Here is a 12525-nt window from a genome sequence, read left to right on the forward strand (position 1 = left end):
GTTATTTAGGTGAAAGCTCCAAAATGCTTGCCTAATATGTCTGTTTATCCAAAAGGAAGTAAAAAGGGAGAGCTAGAAAGATAGCATTGCATCACATTACATGGCAATGCAATGCACAGTTGCTGAAGTTGAACCAAAATGAGCTTGTAATCTGGCTTCTGCAACTTTGAACATGAAAAATCCAATGAGGAGAAGAAAAGCAAAGCCAAAGAGTCCATCCCAAAATCCGACAAACAAGCAAAATGAACAAAAAACATTGAATTCAATTCTTTCTGATTTTAGAAACTGCATTAAAGAAGGGGTGCACCGGTCCTGGAGATACTGCAATACCAGGTCAATGCGTGGAGTGGACAGAGCAAGCTCTTTTTCCATCTCCCTGTTCTAAAAATCCATTTAATATATGGTCCCCAGATAGGGGACGTATCAGATATTAAACTGATAAGAACAGATACTACACTTGATCTTAGCCAAAAGGCCGAGAAGCGATAACCAGAATTGGTTTCAAACTACGGAGCCACCCAAGGATCCTGAAAAGTCCATTTGTGGAGATGAGCTCCTGGACTCCCGTTAAGAAGACATGTTGTCAACCTCTAGATCCCTTACATGCCTGCACTTTTCGGCTTGCTGCTGCTGCAATCCACGCGTTTTAGATCTGCATAACTCCACCTCTTTAAACACAGCACCTTCACCCCCTGCTGTTCCCACCCGCCTCAACACCGTTGGAAGGGAGGAGAACCAATTAAGGCGGGGGGTGGGGTGGAACGAGCAGCTGTCTACCCTTAGCAGGAGTGCTCCTGATTACATACCTCTCCTGCTGCTGCTGCTGCTGGCTGTCCAGCAGCAGACTGAAGGTGGCTGCTGCTGTGCACAGGTATATAAAGGCTCAGAGCCTATTATGACACGCGCAGCCAGCGTTCCATTGCCACATTCCATCTACTGCAGGCAGGATACCTGGCTGGCTGAATGTCGCTGAGAAGCTCACAGAGACCGCCATAAGCAACAGTTTAACAGAATGCCACAGACTAATCAACCAAACTTTTTGGGTTGGGTTCTCTTTTATAGTCTGCAGGCATTAAATGAAAGAAGTCAGTGTTCCAGCAGAAGGAGACAACGTTTCAGAAAAGGCATTGTAGCAAACCAAAAAAGAAATTTTAAGCGCAGCAGAGTAACCAGCGCACATACCTGTTAGCTCAGGTGAGTTTAAAAGGCTGCTGTTGATAACAAGGGCATTTGCTAAATAGATGGTGTGTGTGCAACAATATACTGAAAGGTCAATTATATTGTGCAGCTTATCTCACCACCTGTAGTTATTTAGGTGAAAGCTCCAAAATGCTTGCCTAATATGTCTGTTTATCCAAAAGGAAGTAAAAAGGGAGAGCTAGAAAGATAGCATTGCATCACATTACATGGCAATGCAATGCACAGTTGCTGAAGTTGAACCAAAATGAGCTTGTAATCTGGCTTCTGCAACTTTGAACATGAAAAATCCAATGAGGAGAAGAAAAGCAAAGCCAAAGAGTCCATCCCAAAATCCGACAAACAAGCAAAATGAACAAAAAACATTGAATTCAATTCTTTCTGATTTTAGAAACTGCATTAAAGAAGGGGTGCACCGGTCCTGGAGATACTGCAATACCAGGTCAATGCGTGGAGTGGACAGAGCAAGCTCTTTTTCCATCTCCCTGTTCTAAAAATCCATTTAATATATGGTCCCCAGATAGGGGACGTATCAGATATTAAACTGATAAGAACAGATACTACACTTGATCTTAGCCAAAAGGCCGAGAAGCGATAACCAGAATTGGTTTCAAACTACGGAGCCACCCAAGGATCCTGAAAAGTCCATTTGTGGAGATGAGCTCCTGGACTCCCGTTAAGAAGACATGTTGTCAACCTCTAGATCCCTTACATGCCTGCACTTTTCGGCTTGCTGCTGCTGCAATCCACGCGTTTTAGATCTGCATAACTCCACCTCTTTAAACACAGCACCTTCACCCCCTGCTGTTCCCACCCGCCTCAACACCGTTGGAAGGGAGGAGAACCAATTAAGGCGGGGGGTGGGGTGGAACGAGCAGCTGTCTACCCTTAGCAGGAGGGCTCCTGATTACATACCTCTCCTGCTGCTGCTGCTGCTGGCTGTCCAGCAGCAGACTGAAGGTGGCTGCTGCTGTGCACAGGTATATAAAGGCTCAGAGCCTATTATGACACGCGCAGCCAGCGTTCCATTGCCACATTCCATCTACTGCAGGCAGGATACCTGGCTGGCTGAATGTCGCTGAGAAGCTCACAGAGACCGCCATAAGCAACAGTTTAACAGAATGCCACAGACTAATCAACCAAACTTTTTGGGTTGGGTTCTCTTTTATAGTCTGCAGGCATTAAATGAAAGAAGTCAGTGTTCCAGCAGAAGGAGACAACGTTTCAGAAAAGGCATTGTAGCAAACCAAAAAAGAAATTTTAAGCGCAGCAGAGTAACCAGCGCACATACCTGTTAGCTCAGGTGAGTTTAAAAGGCTGCTGTTGATAACAAGGGCATTTGCTAAATAGATGGTGTGTGTGCAACAATATACTGAAAGGTCAATTATATTGTGCAGCTTATCTCACCACCTGTAGTTATTTAGGTGAAAGCTCCAAAATGCTTGCCTAATATGTCTGTTTATCCAAAAGGAAGTAAAAAGGGAGAGCTAGAAAGATAGCATTGCATCACATTACATGGCAATGCAATGCACAGTTGCTGAAGTTGAACCAAAATGAGCTTGTAATCTGGCTTCTGCAACTTTGAACATGAAAAATCCAATGAGGAGAAGAAAAGCAAAGCCAAAGAGTCCATCCCAAAATCCGACAAACAAGCAAAATGAACAAAAAACATTGAATTCAATTCTTTCTGATTTTAGAAACTGCATTAAAGAAGGGGTGCACCGGTCCTGGAGATACTGCAATACCAGGTCAATGCGTGGAGTGGACAGAGCAAGCTCTTTTTCCATCTCCCTGTTCTAAAAATCCATTTAATATATGGTCCCCAGATAGGGGACGTATCAGATATTAAACTGATAAGAACAGATACTACACTTGATCTTAGCCAAAAGGCCGAGAAGCGATAACCAGAATTGGTTTCAAACTACGGAGCCACCCAAGGATCCTGAAAAGTCCATTTGTGGAGATGAGCTCCTGGACTCCCGTTAAGAAGACATGTTGTCAACCTCTAGATCCCTTACATGCCTGCACTTTTCGGCTTGCTGCTGCTGCAATCCACGCGTTTTAGATCTGCATAACTCCACCTCTTTAAACACAGCACCTTCACCCCCTGCTGTTCCCACCCGCCTCAACACCGTTGGAAGGGAGGAGAACCAATTAAGGCGGGGGGTGGGGTGGAACGAGCAGCTGTCTACCCTTAGCAGGAGGGCTCCTGATTACATACCTCTCCTGCTGCTGCTGCTGCTGGCTGTCCAGCAGCAGACTGAAGGTGGCTGCTGCTGTGCACAGGTATATAAAGGCTCAGAGCCTATTATGACACGCGCAGCCAGCGTTCCATTGCCACATTCCATCTACTGCAGGCAGGATACCTGGCTGGCTGAATGTCGCTGAGAAGCTCACAGAGACCGCCATAAGCAACAGTTTAACAGAATGCCACAGACTAATCAACCAAACTTTTTGGGTTGGGTTCTCTTTTATAGTCTGCAGGCATTAAATGAAAGAAGTCAGTGTTCCAGCAGAAGGAGACAACGTTTCAGAAAAGGCATTGTAGCAAACCAAAAAAGAAATTTTAAGCGCAGCAGAGTAACCAGCGCACATACCTGTTAGCTCAGGTGAGTTTAAAAGGCTGCTGTTGATAACAAAGGCGTTTGCTAAATAGATGGTGTGTGTGCAACAATATACTGAAAGGTCAATTATATTGTGCAGCTTATCTCACCACCTGTAGTTATTTAGGTGAAAGCTCCAAAATGCTTGCCTAATATGTCTGTTTATCCAAAAGGAAGTAAAAAGGGAGAGCTAGAAAGATAGCATTGCATCACATTACATGGCAATGCAATGCACAGTTGCTGAAGTTGAACCAAAATGAGCTTGTAATCTGGCTTCTGCAACTTTGAACATGAAAAATCCAATGAGGAGAAGAAAAGCAAAGCCAAAGAGTCCATCCCAAAATCCGACAAACAAGCAAAATGAACAAAAAACATTGAATTCAATTCTTTCTGATTTTAGAAACTGCATTAAAGAAGGGGTGCACCGGTCCTGGAGATACTGCAATACCAGGTCAATGCGTGGAGTGGACAGAGCAAGCTCTTTTTCCATCTCCCTGTTCTAAAAATCCATTTAATATATGGTCCCCAGATAGGGGACGTATCAGATATTAAACTGATAAGAACAGATACTACACTTGATCTTAGCCAAAAGGCCGAGAAGCGATAACCAGAATTGGTTTCAAACTACGGAGCCACCCAAGGATCCTGAAAAGTCCATTTGTGGAGATGAGCTCCTGGACTCCCGTTAAGAAGACATGTTGTCAACCTCTAGATCCCTTACATGCCTGCACTTTTCGGGTTGCTGCTGCTGCAATCCACGCGTTTTAGATCTGCATAACTCCACCTCTTTAAACACAGCACCTTCACCCCCTGCTGTTCCCACCCGCCTCAACACCGTTGGAAGGGAGGAGAACCAATTAAGGCGGGGGGTGTGGTGGAACGAGCAGCTGTCTACCCTTAGCAGGAGGGCTCCTGATTACATACCTCTCCTGCTGCTGCTGCTGCTGGCTGTCCAGCAGCAGACTGAAGGTGGCTGCTGCTGTGCACAGGTATATAAAGGCTCAGAGCCTATTATGACACGCGCAGCCAGCGTTCCATTGCCACATTCCATCTACTGCAGGCAGGATACCTGGCTGGCTGAATGTCGCTGAGAAGCTCACAGAGACCGCCATAAGCAACAGTTTAACAGAATGCCACAGACTAATCAACCAAACTTTTTGGGTTGGGTTCTCTTTTATAGTCTGCAGGCATTAAATGAAAGAAGTCAGTGTTCCAGCAGAAGGAGACAACGTTTCAGAAAAGGCATTGTAGCAAACCAAAAAAGAAATTTTAAGCGCAGCAGAGTAACCAGCGCACATACCTGTTAGCTCAGGTGAGTTTAAAAGGCTGCTGTTGATAACAAGGGCATTTGCTAAATAGATGGTGTGTGTGCAACAATATACTGAAAGGTCAATTATATTGTGCAGCTTATCTCACCACCTGTAGTTATTTAGGTGAAAGCTCCAAAATGCTTGCCTAATATGTCTGTTTATCCAAAAGGAAGTAAAAAGGGAGAGCTAGAAAGATAGCATTGCATCACATTACATGGCAATGCAATGCACAGTTGCTGAAGTTGAACCAAAATGAGCTTGTAATCTGGCTTCTGCAACTTTGAACATGAAAAATCCAATGAGGAGAAGAAAAGCAAAGCCAAAGAGTCCATCCCAAAATCCGACAAACAAGCAAAATGAACAAAAAACATTGAATTCAATTCTTTCTGATTTTAGAAACTGCATTAAAGAAGGGGTGCACCGGTCCTGGAGATACTGCAATACCAGGTCAATGCGTGGAGTGGACAGAGCAAGCTCTTTTTCCATCTCCCTGTTCTAAAAATCCATTTAATATATGGTCCCCAGATAGGGGACGTATCAGATATTAAACTGATAAGAACAGATACTACACTTGATCTTAGCCAAAAGGCCGAGAAGCGATAACCAGAATTGGTTTCAAACTACGGAGCCACCCAAGGATCCTGAAAAGTCCATTTGTGGAGATGAGCTCCTGGACTCCCGTTAAGAAGACATGTTGTCAACCTCTAGATCCCTTACATGCCTGCACTTTTCGGCTTGCTGCTGCTGCAATCCACGCGTTTTAGATCTGCATAACTCCACCTCTTTAAACACAGCACCTTCACCCCCTGCTGTTCCCACCCGCCTCAACACCGTTGGAAGGGAGGAGAACCAATTAAGGCGGGGGGTGGGGTGGAACGAGCAGCTGTCTACCCTTAGCAGGAGGGCTCCTGATTACATACCTCTCCTGCTGCTGCTGCTGCTGGCTGTCCAGCAGCAGACTGAAGGTGGCTGCTGCTGTGCACAGGTATATAAAGGCTCAGAGCCTATTATGACACGCGCAGCCAGCGTTCCATTGCCACATTCCATCTACTGCAGGCAGGATACCTGGCTGGCTGAATGTCGCTGAGAAGCTCACAGAGACCGCCATAAGCAACAGTTTAACAGAATGCCACAGACTAATCAACCAAACTTTTTGGGTTGGGTTCTCTTTTATAGTCTGCAGGCATTAAATGAAAGAAGTCAGTGTTCCAGCAGAAGGAGACAACGTTTCAGAAAAGGCATTGTAGCAAACCAAAAAAGAAATTTTAAGCGCAGCAGAGTAACCAGCGCACATACCTGTTAGCTCAGGTGAGTTTAAAAGGCTGCTGTTGATAACAAGGGCATTTGCTAAATAGATGGTGTGTGTGCAACAATATACTGAAAGGTCAATTATATTGTGCAGCTTATCTCACCACCTGTAGTTATTTAGGTGAAAGCTCCAAAATGCTTGCCTAATATGTCTGTTTATCCAAAAGGAAGTAAAAAGGGAGAGCTAGAAAGATAGCATTGCATCACATTACATGGCAATGCAATGCACAGTTGCTGAAGTTGAACCAAAATGAGCTTGTAATCTGGCTTCTGCAACTTTGAACATGAAAAATCCAATGAGGAGAAGAAAAGCAAAGCCAAAGAGTCCATCCCAAAATCCGACAAACAAGCAAAATGAACAAAAAACATTGAATTCAATTCTTTCTGATTTTAGAAACTGCATTAAAGAAGGGGTGCACCGGTCCTGGAGATACTGCAATACCAGGTCAATGCGTGGAGTGGACAGAGCAAGCTCTTTTTCCATCTCCCTGTTCTAAAAATCCATTTAATATATGGTCCCCAGATAGGGGACGTATCAGATATTAAACTGATAAGAACAGATACTACACTTGATCTTAGCCAAAAGGCCGAGAAGCGATAACCAGAATTGGTTTCAAACTACGGAGCCACCCAAGGATCCTGAAAAGTCCATTTGTGGAGATGAGCTCCTGGACTCCCGTTAAGAAGACATGTTGTCAACCTCTAGATCCCTTACATGCCTGCACTTTTCGGCTTGCTGCTGCTGCAATCCACGCGTTTTAGATCTGCATAACTCCACCTCTTTAAACACAGCACCTTCACCCCCTGCTGTTCCCACCCGCCTCAACACCGTTGGAAGGGAGGAGAACCAATTAAGGCGGGGGGTGGGGTGGAACGAGCAGCTGTCTACCCTTAGCAGGAGGGCTCCTGATTACATACCTCTCCTGCTGCTGCTGCTGCTGGCTGTCCAGCAGCAGACTGAAGGTGGCTGCTGCTGTGCACAGGTATATAAAGGCTCAGAGCCTATTATGACACGTGCAGCCAGCGTTCCATTGCCACATTCCATCTACTGCAGGCAGGATACCTGGCTGGCTGAATGTCGCTGAGAAGCTCACAGAGACCGCCATAAGCAACAGTTTAACAGAATGCCACAGACTAATCAACCAAACTTTTTGGGTTGGGTTCTCTTTTATAGTCTGCAGGCATTAAATGAAAGAAGTCAGTGTTCCAGCAGAAGGAGACAACGTTTCAGAAAAGGCATTGTAGCAAACCAAAAAAGAAATTTTAAGCGCAGCAGAGTAACCAGCGCACATACCTGTTAGCTCAGGTGAGTTTAAAAGGCTGCTGTTGATAACAAGGGCATTTGCTAAATAGATGGTGTGTGTGCAACAATATACTGAAAGGTCAATTATATTGTGCAGCTTATCTCACCACCTGTAGTTATTTAGGTGAAAGCTCCAAAATGCTTGCCTAATATGTCTGTTTATCCAAAAGGAAGTAAAAAGGGAGAGCTAGAAAGATAGCATTGCATCACATTACATGGCAATGCAATGCACAGTTGCTGAAGTTGAACCAAAATGAGCTTGTAATCTGGCTTCTGCAACTTTGAACATGAAAAATCCAATGAGGAGAAGAAAAGCAAAGCCAAAGAGTCCATCCCAAAATCCGACAAACAAGCAAAATGAACAAAAAACATTGAATTCAATTCTTTCTGATTTTAGAAACTGCATTAAAGAAGGGGTGCACCGGTCCTGGAGATACTGCAATACCAGGTCAATGCGTGGAGTGGACAGAGCAAGCTCTTTTTCCATCTCCCTGTTCTAAAAATCCATTTAATATATGGTCCCCAGATAGGGGACGTATCAGATATTAAACTGATAAGAACAGATACTACACTTGATCTTAGCCAAAAGGCCGAGAAGCGATAACCAGAATTGGTTTCAAACTACGGAGCCACCCAAGGATCCTGAAAAGTCCATTTGTGGAGATGAGCTCCTGGACTCCCGTTAAGAAGACATGTTGTCAACCTCTAGATCCCTTACATGCCTGCACTTTTCGGCTTGCTGCTGCTGCAATCCACGCGTTTTAGATCTGCATAACTCCACCTCTTTAAACACAGCACCTTCACCCCCTGCTGTTCCCACCCGCCTCAACACCGTTGGAAGGGAGGAGAACCAATTAAGGCGGGGGGTGGGGTGGAACGAGCAGCTGTCTACCCTTAGCAGGAGGGCTCCTGATTACATACCTCTCCTGCTGCTGCTGCTGCTGGCTGTCCAGCAGCAGACTGAAGGTGGCTGCTGCTGTGCACAGGTATATAAAGGCTCAGAGCCTATTATGACACGCGCAGCCAGCGTTCCATTGCCACATTCCATCTACTGCAGGCAGGATACCTGGCTGGCTGAATGTCGCTGAGAAGCTCACAGAGACCGCCATAAGCAACAGTTTAACAGAATGCCACAGACTAATCAACCAAACTTTTTGGGTTGGGTTCTCTTTTATAGTCTGCAGGCATTAAATGAAAGAAGTCAGTGTTCCAGCAGGAGACAACGTTTCAGAAAAGGCATTGTAGCAAACCAAAAAAGAAATTTTAAGCGCAGCAGAGTAACCAGCGCACATACCTGTTAGCTCAGGTGAGTTTAAAAGGCTGCTGTTGATAACAAGGGCATTTGCTAAATAGATGGTGTGTGTGCAACAATATACTGAAAGGTCAATTATATTGTGCAGCTTATCTCACCACCTGTAGTTATTTAGGTGAAAGCTCCAAAATGCTTGCCTAATATGTCTGTTTATCCAAAAGGAAGTAAAAAGGGAGAGCTAGAAAGATAGCATTGCATCACATTACATGGCAATGCAATGCACAGTTGCTGAAGTTGAACCAAAATGAGCTTGTAATCTGGCTTCTGCAACTTTGAACATGAAAAATCCAATGAGGAGAAGAAAAGCAAAGCCAAAGAGTCCATCCCAAAATCCGACAAACAAGCAAAATGAACAAAAAACATTGAATTCAATTCTTTCTGATTTTAGAAACTGCATTAAAGAAGGGGTGCACCGGTCCTGGAGATACTGCAATACCAGGTCAATGCGTGGAGTGGACAGAGCAAGCTCTTTTTCCATCTCCCTGTTCTAAAAATCCATTTAATATATGGTCCCCAGATAGGGGACGTATCAGATATTAAACTGATAAGAACAGATACTACACTTGATCTTAGCCAAAAGGCCGAGAAGCGATAACCAGAATTGGTTTCAAACTACGGAGCCACCCAAGGATCCTGAAAAGTCCATTTGTGGAGATGAGCTCCTGGACTCCCGTTAAGAAGACATGTTGTCAACCTCTAGATCCCTTACATGCCTGCACTTTTCGGCTTGCTGCTGCTGCAATCCACGCGTTTTAGATCTGCATAACTCCACCTCTTTAAACACAGCACCTTCACCCCCTGCTGTTCCCACCCGCCTCAACACCGTTGGAAGGGAGGAGAACCAATTAAGGCGGGGGGTGGGGTGGAACGAGCAGCTGTCTACCCTTAGCAGGAGGGCTCCTGATTACATACCTCTCCTGCTGCTGCTGCTGCTGGCTGTCCAGCAGCAGACTGAAGGTGGCTGCTGCTGTGCACAGGTATATAAAGGCTCAGAGCCTATTATGACACGCGCAGCCAGCGTTCCATTGCCACATTCCATCTACTGCAGGCAGGATACCTGGCTGGCTGAATGTCGCTGAGAAGCTCACAGAGACCGCCATAAGCAACAGTTTAACAGAATGCCACAGACTAATCAACCAAACTTTTTGGGTTGGGTTCTCTTTTATAGTCTGCAGGCATTAAATGAAAGAAGTCAGTGTTCCAGCAGAAGGAGACAACGTTTCAGAAAAGGCATTGTAGCAAACCAAAAAAGAAATTTTAAGCGCAGCAGAGTAACCAGCGCACATACCTGTTAGCTCAGGTGAGTTTAAAAGGCTGCTGTTGATAACAAGGGCATTTGCTAAATAGATGGTGTGTGTGCAACAATATACTGAAAGGTCAATTATATTGTGCAGCTTATCTCACCACCTGTAGTTATTTAGGTGAAAGCTCCAAAATGCTTGCCTAATATGTCTGTTTATCCAAAAGGAAGTAAAAAGGGAGAGCTAGAAAGATAGCATTGCATCACATTACATGGCAATGCAATGCACAGTTGCTGAAGTTGAACCAAAATGAGCTTGTAATCTGGCTTCTGCAACTTTGAACATGAAAAATCCAATGAGGAGAAGAAAAGCAAAGCCAAAGAGTCCATCCCAAAATCCGACAAACAAGCAAAATGAACAAAAAACATTGAATTCAATTCTTTCTGATTTTAGAAACTGCATTAAAGAAGGGGTGCACCGGTCCTGGAGATACTGCAATACCAGGTCAATGCGTGGAGTGGACAGAGCAAGCTCTTTTTCCATCTCCCTGTTCTAAAAATCCATTTAATATATGGTCCCCAGATAGGGGACGTATCAGATATTAAACTGATAAGAACAGATACTACACTTGATCTTAGCCAAAAGGCCGAGAAGCGATAACCAGAATTGGTTTCAAACTACGGAGCCACCCAAGGATCCTGAAAAGTCCATTTGTGGAGATGAGCTCCTGGACTCCCGTTAAGAAGACATGTTGTCAACCTCTAGATCCCTTACATGCCTGCACTTTTCGGCTTGCTGCTGCTGCAATCCACGCGTTTTAGATCTGCATAACTCCACCTCTTTAAACACAGCACCTTCACCCCCTGCTGTTCCCACCCGCCTCAACACCGTTGGAAGGGAGGAGAACCAATTAAGGCGGGGGGTGGGGTGGAACGAGCAGCTGTCTACCCTTAGCAGGAGGGCTCCTGATTACATACCTCTCCTGCTGCTGCTGCTGCTGGCTGTCCAGCAGCAGACTGAAGGTGGCTGCTGCTGTGCACAGGTATATAAAGGCTCAGAGCCTATTATGACACGCGCAGCCAGCGTTCCATTGCCACATTCCATCTACTGCAGGCAGGATACCTGGCTGGCTGAATGTCGCTGAGAAGCTCACAGAGACCGCCATAAGCAACAGTTTAACAGAATGCCACAGACTAATCAACCAAACTTTTTGGGTTGGGTTCTCTTTTATAGTCTGCAGGCATTAAATGAAAGAAGTCAGTGTTCCAGCAGAAGGAGACAACGTTTCAGAAAAGGCATTGTAGCAAACCAAAAAAGAAATTTTAAGCGCAGCAGAGTAACCAGCGCACATACCTGTTAGCTCAGGTGAGTTTAAAAGGCTGCTGTTGATAACAAGGGCATTTGCTAAATAGATGGTGTGTGTGCAACAATATACTGAAAGGTCAATTATATTGTGCAGCTTATCTCACCACCTGTAGTTATTTAGGTGAAAGCTCCAAAATGCTTGCCTAATATGTCTGTTTATCCAAAAGGAAGTAAAAAGGGAGAGCTAGAAAGATAGCATTGCATCACATTACATGGCAATGCAATGCACAGTTGCTGAAGTTGAACCAAAATGAGCTTGTAATCTGGCTTCTGCAACTTTGAACATGAAAAATCCAATGAGGAGAAGAAAAGCAAAGCCAAAGAGTCCATCCCAAAATCCGACAAACAAGCAAAATGAACAAAAAACATTGAATTCAATTCTTTCTGATTTTAGAAACTGCATTAAAGAAGGGGTGCACCGGTCCTGGAGATACTGCAATACCAGGTCAATGCGTGGAGTGGACAGAGCAAGCTCTTTTTCCATCTCCCTGTTCTAAAAATCCATTTAATATATGGTCCCCAGATAGGGGACGTATCAGATATTAAACTGATAAGAACAGATACTACACTTGATCTTAGCCAAAAGGCCGAGAAGCGATAACCAGAATTGGTTTCAAACTACGGAGCCACCCAAGGATCCTGAAAAGTCCATTTGTGGAGATGAGCTCCTGGACTCCCGTTAAGAAGACATGTTGTCAACCTCTAGATCCCTTACATGCCTGCACTTTTCGGGTTGCTGCTGCTGCAATCCACGCGTTTTAGATCTGCATAACTCCACCTCTTTAAACACAGCACCTTCACCCCCTGCTGTTCCCACCCGCCTCAACACCGTTGGAAGGGAGGAGAACCAATTAAGGCGGGGGGTGTGGTGGAACGAGCAGCTGTC

The 12525-nt window shown here is 44.9% G+C and overlaps 10 non-coding genes across 10 annotated transcripts; all 10 read right to left on the reverse strand.

Moving 5' to 3' along the window:
- Positions 1-296: 296 nt before the first annotated feature.
- LOC141179223 (U2 spliceosomal RNA) lies at positions 297-487 on the reverse strand. The gene has a single exon (XR_012255259.1). It is a non-coding gene; the product is annotated as a U2 spliceosomal RNA (small nuclear RNA).
- A 1115-nt stretch (positions 488-1602) lies between these two features.
- On the reverse strand, positions 1603-1793 carry LOC141179237 (U2 spliceosomal RNA). The gene has a single exon (XR_012255271.1). It is a non-coding gene; the product is annotated as a U2 spliceosomal RNA (small nuclear RNA).
- A 1115-nt stretch (positions 1794-2908) lies between these two features.
- Positions 2909-3099, reverse strand: LOC141179249 (U2 spliceosomal RNA). Its single transcript, XR_012255282.1, has one exon. It is a non-coding gene; the product is annotated as a U2 spliceosomal RNA (small nuclear RNA).
- A 1115-nt stretch (positions 3100-4214) lies between these two features.
- LOC141179261 (U2 spliceosomal RNA) lies at positions 4215-4405 on the reverse strand. The gene has a single exon (XR_012255293.1). It is a non-coding gene; the product is annotated as a U2 spliceosomal RNA (small nuclear RNA).
- Positions 4406-5520: 1115 nt separating this feature from the next.
- On the reverse strand, positions 5521-5711 carry LOC141179273 (U2 spliceosomal RNA). The gene has a single exon (XR_012255304.1). It is a non-coding gene; the product is annotated as a U2 spliceosomal RNA (small nuclear RNA).
- Positions 5712-6826: 1115 nt separating this feature from the next.
- Positions 6827-7017, reverse strand: LOC141179285 (U2 spliceosomal RNA). Its single transcript, XR_012255315.1, has one exon. It is a non-coding gene; the product is annotated as a U2 spliceosomal RNA (small nuclear RNA).
- A 1115-nt stretch (positions 7018-8132) lies between these two features.
- Positions 8133-8323, reverse strand: LOC141179297 (U2 spliceosomal RNA). Its single transcript, XR_012255326.1, has one exon. It is a non-coding gene; the product is annotated as a U2 spliceosomal RNA (small nuclear RNA).
- A 1112-nt stretch (positions 8324-9435) lies between these two features.
- On the reverse strand, positions 9436-9626 carry LOC141179309 (U2 spliceosomal RNA). Its single transcript, XR_012255337.1, has one exon. It is a non-coding gene; the product is annotated as a U2 spliceosomal RNA (small nuclear RNA).
- A 1115-nt stretch (positions 9627-10741) lies between these two features.
- On the reverse strand, positions 10742-10932 carry LOC141179321 (U2 spliceosomal RNA). The gene has a single exon (XR_012255348.1). It is a non-coding gene; the product is annotated as a U2 spliceosomal RNA (small nuclear RNA).
- Positions 10933-12047: 1115 nt separating this feature from the next.
- On the reverse strand, positions 12048-12238 carry LOC141179333 (U2 spliceosomal RNA). The gene has a single exon (XR_012255359.1). It is a non-coding gene; the product is annotated as a U2 spliceosomal RNA (small nuclear RNA).
- Between the last annotated feature and the right edge of the window lie 287 nt (positions 12239-12525).

Source organism: Phyllobates terribilis, unplaced genomic scaffold, assembly GCF_046119375.1.
Source record: "Phyllobates terribilis strain yellow unplaced genomic scaffold, ASM4611937v1 Scaffold_30__1_contigs__length_15301838, whole genome shotgun sequence".
NCBI lineage: Eukaryota > Metazoa > Chordata > Amphibia > Anura > Dendrobatidae > Phyllobates > Phyllobates terribilis.